The following is a 6,387-nucleotide window of genomic DNA, read 5'->3' as shown; positions in this document are numbered from 1 at the left end:
AGAGAGAAAGAAAATAAAGAATATATGTGTGGCAGTGTGCGTGCGTGCGTGCGTGCGTGCGTGTGTGTGTGTGTGTGTGTGTGTGGTTTATAGGTGTTGGGAGGGGGGCGTGCATGCCAAGATGCCTTCTAAGCAGAGAACAAAATGTGGAAGGACCACAGAGTGGAGGGAGGCCAATGGAGCTACAGCTTAGTGAGTGAGCAAGGAAGAGTGGTATGAAATGACACTGGAGACATGGGCAGATACCACCCAAAGGTCCACAGTGAGTTTTATTTTATCATAAGCCCAGTGCATATCCTGATTTATATTATTAGAGGATCCCACCGTTTACAGTGTAGAAAATAGACTGGAGGGGGGCAGAAGTACAAAACAGTTATGAGACTGTTACAGTATACCAGGCAAGAGACGATTACGGGTTAGGCCAGGAGCAGTACAATGACTCTAAATTACTTCCAAAATATGCTGTAAAGTGCCCGCTCTTGAGAAGGACATTAGAAATGTGCCTCCTCTTAATTTAAGAAGGAAATTGGCTCTAACAAAAGGAAAACTATGGAAGCACTTCCTTGGACCTAAAAGTATTTCCCTTATACATGTACTTTAAATCCCTTCTATACACTGATAAGAAAACTGACTGAACTGACACACCCTTGCACTAAATACAGAGTTTTGGACAACTTATTAATTAGACTGAGGCTAGTATCCCATCTAATACTAATACAGATGGTAATACTCTAACATCTATAAACAGATGCAGGTTTCCCTTGCTTTGTCTTTATAAGGAGGAAAAGTCTCCAACTATCAAATGATTTTTAATTCAAAGCCTGTCTTTACCCATTTGAAATATAAACTTTACACTTATAAAACATATTTTAGTTAACCACGGAAATCCATAAAGTATGGATTGAGTACAAGCTAATAATAGTTTATAAACAGCACTTATGGTTAATCATTTCAGATGTAAACAAACTCAAAATGATGTTTCTGACTTTTTAAAATTATTCCCCAAATTCTTGAGTTCCAATTCATCCATGTTTTTAGGAATAAAAGGCAGGATAGTCACAAAGAACCAATTTTAGTGCACAACTGGGTTCACTGTATGAAGTTATTTATTGCTCATACCAACTTTCCAGACATAATGAAAGAAACACATTATCAACCTTTCTTAAGAACTCAGGAGAGAGGAAAGAAATGTCAACTCTCTTCTCTCCCCCTGCACAGTGAGGCCCAGTGTCTGGTGTGGTATTGGTATGGTATGGAGGTCAGTCCCTTGCTGACGGGTCTCATGACTCAATCATGTTTAGGTGTAAGTCTTTACAGAGGCAGGATCCGTTGTGGCCAACATGTGCTCTACCACTACTGGAGCAGAGTTCTTTAGCAATGGCATTCCAAGTCTCTGGGCCAGTCACTTAAGCAAAAAACATAAAACAAAAGATCCCAATTATTAAAAATTGTTATTCACGCAACGAATATCAAGGCAGTCAAAAGAGCTACCTTCACATACAAATGTGGGACTCACTGAGCACTGGTATTTAAAGAAGCAGTCAAGAGAATGGAGAAAGCTTCCCAACCTGACCCTTTCTGCATCTGGCACATGGTAGGAGTTCAGTAAACATATCTGAATGTTTGCACATATGAATGAATAAATGCATGAACTACTCTGCATGTTTACTTAAATGGCAGTATAGAGTGACTCCATCAGTGATGAGCGGAACTCTTTTCCCCCGGGAACTAGTCTACAGCAACTTTTCACTTCACAAGGGGAAGTTGCTCTTACTCTCCCCCTATTAATAACACCATGTCTACATTTGTATGTTTTATAGTTTCCAAAGTACAATTACATTTATTCTCTTATTTGATATTATAAAATAGATAAGGTAGATTATTCCTATTTTACAGATGAAGAAACTATAAAATTCAGGGATTAACAGCTAATAAACAGGAAGGTCTAAACTGTGAATCCTTTATGAATCATCTTGGAACCTTTCTGTGAAACGGATCACTTTGCTTTAATCCAGACTACCCCATCCTGGATCAAATACAATCATGAGCTACCTAGATCCAATATACTGAAATTGTTATTAACATAATATCCTCCAATACACATTTTTCTGTCTTCCAATTTGTGGCGGACACATCCTAAGGTAATCCCCAGTGAGTCAAGCCCTTGTATAATCAATCCCTTCCTATTGATGGCTCAGTCGTTCCCCTGAGGGTGGAACCTGTAACTTGCTTCTAATGAACAGAATATAGTGAAGGTGACTGATGTTACTGCCTTGATTGAGAGAACATTATATGGCAAAGGTGATGAGATGTCACTTCCATGATATAGTTCATTACCTAAGACTCCATCTCAACAGTTTGGAGAAGAGTCTCCCATTGACCTTGAAGAAGCAAACAGCAATGTTATGAACTGTCTATGGTGAAGGCCATGTGGCCACAAAAGTGGGCAACTACTAGGAGCCGAGAGCCTCAGCCCTACAACTGCAAAGAACTGAATTCTGCCCACAACCACATGAGCCTGGATGAGGACCCCAAACTCCAGACGAGAGCACAGCCCAGCTGACACCTTCACTGCTAGCTGGCGAGACCTCAAGCAGAGGAGCCAGGTAACTGGTGCCCTGACTCACAGAAACTGTGAGACAATAAATGCGTGCTGTTTTATGCACCAAGTCTGTGGTAATTTGTTATCCAGAGATAGAAAACTAGTATCCAATACTGAAAGCACTGCATCATCCTCTTTTCTAGTAAGAGATACCTTGAGGCTCCTATCCACAAAATCAAGACTACCTGATACTTGAGGGCTAATATATGAACATTACAGTAATATAGCTTCTTACTCCTTTACATTCATTTCTTGGTTTTATTAACTGCTCTTCAATATAATGGAATATTTCTCTGATGAGGTGCTTCTCAAAATGTAGTTGCCAAACTGAGTGCAAATTCTTGGGCCCTACCCTAAATATACAGAATCAGACAGCCTTGGGGTCGGGCCCAGCAATCTGTCTTTTAACAAACACTCTAGTTGATTCTGAAGCACCCTCGAGTCTCAGGGCCACTGCTCTGGTGAAAACAAATGTGAATGACACTCCTGCAAACTCCACAGCTGAAGGAAAAGCCACACCATCAGCTTAGTGGTCAACACCTAAACCTCCTGATGGCAACTTCAAATACTGCACTGCGAGCAAGAGACAAGGTATAATAAAATTCAGCAGGTACTCACTAAATGCAAGGCACTGTGCTAGTAATAATCTACCAAGAAAGAAAAACACCAAATCGAACTGAAAATGAAAAAAAGGGGGGGAGGGCATTATATTAACCCTAAGACAGAAATTTAAAGTTTCTTAAAGTACTTTTTAATCAATACAAGACTTTAAGAACTACACCCACAGAGAACATGACTCTGGACAATGAGATCCCATTTCCGTGAATACTGTCATTTATATCTGCTAACGAGTCAGAGGAGAGAAGGTGGTGAGAGATGACTGGAGAAGAACTAGAGCAGTAAGACAAGAACAAGCATGTCCTGATGACAAATGTCTGCTTGCTAGACTTAAACAACATATAATAAACTAACGAGACACGAGAAGATAAGACAAAGGGAGGGGTCATTTAGTAAAGGGACTTGAAATCCTTGCTGAGGAATCTCGACATCAAACACATGATAAATATGTGGGCGGTATTGCAGATTCATAAATAGGAAAGTGGTATTTGAAAAAATTTACTTACTCTTCCTTTGCTGAAACATCCTTTCTCTTGGTATAACCTCCCCGGGTGTGAGTATGTGTGTATATGCTTTATGACAGTCAATGTTCACAAGCAGAGAAGCACAAATGTCAAGTTTTATTTTTTATTTACTTAACACTAACACATCACTAAGTGCCAGGCACTTTACAAATATTAACTCATTCAATTTTGACAATGATCCTATGAGGCAGGTACTACCCCATTTCACAGATGAGGAAACCTGGTTAGAGAGACTAAGTCATGCTCAAGATCGCAAAGCTAGGATGTGGGTTCTATTTAACTCAGTATCAGTCCCAAAGCTAATTTTTTAATCAAAAGCCATGTACTGTAATTAGAGCTAATAGTGAATGAAATGTTCTTTTTTTTTTTTTTTTTGCGGGCCTCTCACTGTTGTGGCCTCTCCCGTTGCGGAGCGCAGGCTCCGGACACGCAGGCTCAGCGGCCGTGGCTCACGGGCCCAGCCGCTCCGCGGCATGTGGGATCTTCCCGGACCGGGGCACGAACCCGTGTCCCCTGCATTGGCAGGCGGGCTCTCAACCACTGCGCCACCAGGGAAGCCCTGAAATGTTCTTAATAGTCAACTAAATATAAGACTAGCAAATACAAGCCCACTTGTCCCTACGAATAATTTAAAACTGGGGGAAGAGAAAACAAAGTCAGTTCTTCCTTTTTCACTGTACATTTTCCCCATCTGTAAACATTAGACACAAACCCAATTAAGCATGTCACTGAAGGTCTTTATTCTAATGTTTATATCTTTTGCACAAAACACCCAGTAACTACAAAGCAGAGTTTACACGTCATTCTTAGAATTGAGAGGCAACATAGCATGAAGAACATGGACTCCGGACGCAGAATGCCTGTGTTCAAATCTCAGCTGTGGGACCTTGAGCAAGTTACTTAAACACTGTGTCTCAGTAAAATGGGGAAAATAACAGTACCTCTACCTCACAAAGCATTTGTGAATATTAAATGAGACAATATATGTAAAGCACTTAAAGAATGCCTGGCATAGAGTAAATGCTATATAAATGTTTGCCATCATTATCACTATTGGGTGTTTACAATGACGTTGCTCTTGCCACTGCAACTTCCCCTCATTGAGCTCACCAGGCTCGGCCTGGTCCCTCACACACCTTCCACTTCCTTGTGCATCTAATTCAGCATGGTCCTCCCAGGCTCTGTGCCCTGGCTCCCATCAGACTCTCTGACTTTAACATCTTTCCCCTCTCTCCCTTATGCGCCAGGCAAATTCTTATTCAGCAGAGAAGTTCCTGACATTTAAGCATTACAGCAGTTACAAAAGCAAGCCATCAGCAGTGAACTGATATTTCAGAAAGTAGTTTAAGAACCAATTAGTTTCTTCCAAATAGCACCTAGAAATGGAGTAACCTTCTACCTAACAATCTCTCTCTCCCTCTCTCTCACTCTGCAATTTTTCCCATCCATTTTTCTCTCACTCCTTCTGAAAGATTCCTCTGTCTCTGCCAACTGCAAAAATATTTCTTTCTATGAGACATTTGTAAATCTACATCTAAGACGACTAAAACACTTTGCAAGCCTTACTAATGTACTTACAAGTGGGAGAGGCCAGTTTCCCACATCTACTCAAGGAGACCAAGGCACAACTAAAGATGAGTTATGCTTGAGTTAACTGTAACATATCTAGCTAATGCCATAATTAACACATTATATCGTAGTCGGCCTGCAGTCATAACAAATGAAAATCAAAAGATCAGGAATTTCTCATGTTTCCCCTGTGACTCTGGAGGAAAAGTATTCTAGTCTTTGAAATAATTACAGAAACAGTCCTCTAAAGGGGGACATTTCATCCACAAATGATATTTCTCTAGAACATGAAATTTTCTTTGTTTTAATTCCAAGTCCAAAAACCACACCTTCCAAGAGAAGTCTACCCCATGGTCCTGTCCAAGAGAAGTGCCCTGTGCAAAAGATTACTGTTATTCTGCCAGATTCAGCATCATTCATCATTTAAATTATAATTTTGCTTCTGTTCTGTAAGGACCAATCTCCTATGAGTTAGGTTACTGATGAGACGTTAATAAAATACCTCCTCACTGAAATATCAAGAGGATTAACTCTTAGACGCAACAAATGCTGGGTGCCATTCTTACCAAAGAGTTAATGCTTCACAAAACCCCCACCTCAGTGACTGCTGCCTCCATCCACCCAATCATCCTACTAGAACCTGAGTCATCCCAGACTCCTCCGCATCTTTTACCTTCACCCCTTCCAGCTAGTCAGTTACTGTGTTCTGTCAATTTAAAATCTTAAATCAAGGATCACAATCAAATGTACATAGGGATCAGGCAGGTAAACTGAACAAAGCAGACCTGTGTGGAGCACAGGGACTGGTAGGGAAATGGCACACTAGAGAGCAAATACCCTTTTTTTTAACATCTTTATTGGCGTATAATTGCTTTACAGTGGTGTGTTAGTTTCTGCTTTATAACAAAGTGAATCAGTTATACATATACATATGTTCCCATATCTCTTCCCTCTTGCGTCTCCCTCCCTCCCACCCTCCCTATCCCACCCCTCTAGGTGGCCACAAAGCACCGAGCTGATCTCCCTGTGCTATGCGGCTGCTTCCCACTAGCTATCTATTTTACATTTGGTAGT

The 6,387-nt window shown here is 40.8% G+C and overlaps 1 protein-coding gene across 1 annotated transcript in view; it reads right to left on the bottom strand.

The window, feature by feature from the left end:
• The window catches only part of SELENOI (selenoprotein I), a 41,814-nt gene that overhangs the window by 29,143 nt on the left and 6,284 nt on the right, over positions 1-6,387 (bottom strand). The gene's annotated exons all lie outside the window — the stretch shown is intronic.

The sequence above is a fragment of the Physeter macrocephalus genome, chromosome 12, assembly GCF_002837175.3.
Source record: "Physeter macrocephalus isolate SW-GA chromosome 12, ASM283717v5, whole genome shotgun sequence".
In the NCBI taxonomy this organism is placed as follows: domain Eukaryota; kingdom Metazoa; phylum Chordata; class Mammalia; order Artiodactyla; family Physeteridae; genus Physeter; species Physeter macrocephalus.
This window is presented reverse-complemented; position numbering and strand designations above follow the sequence as displayed.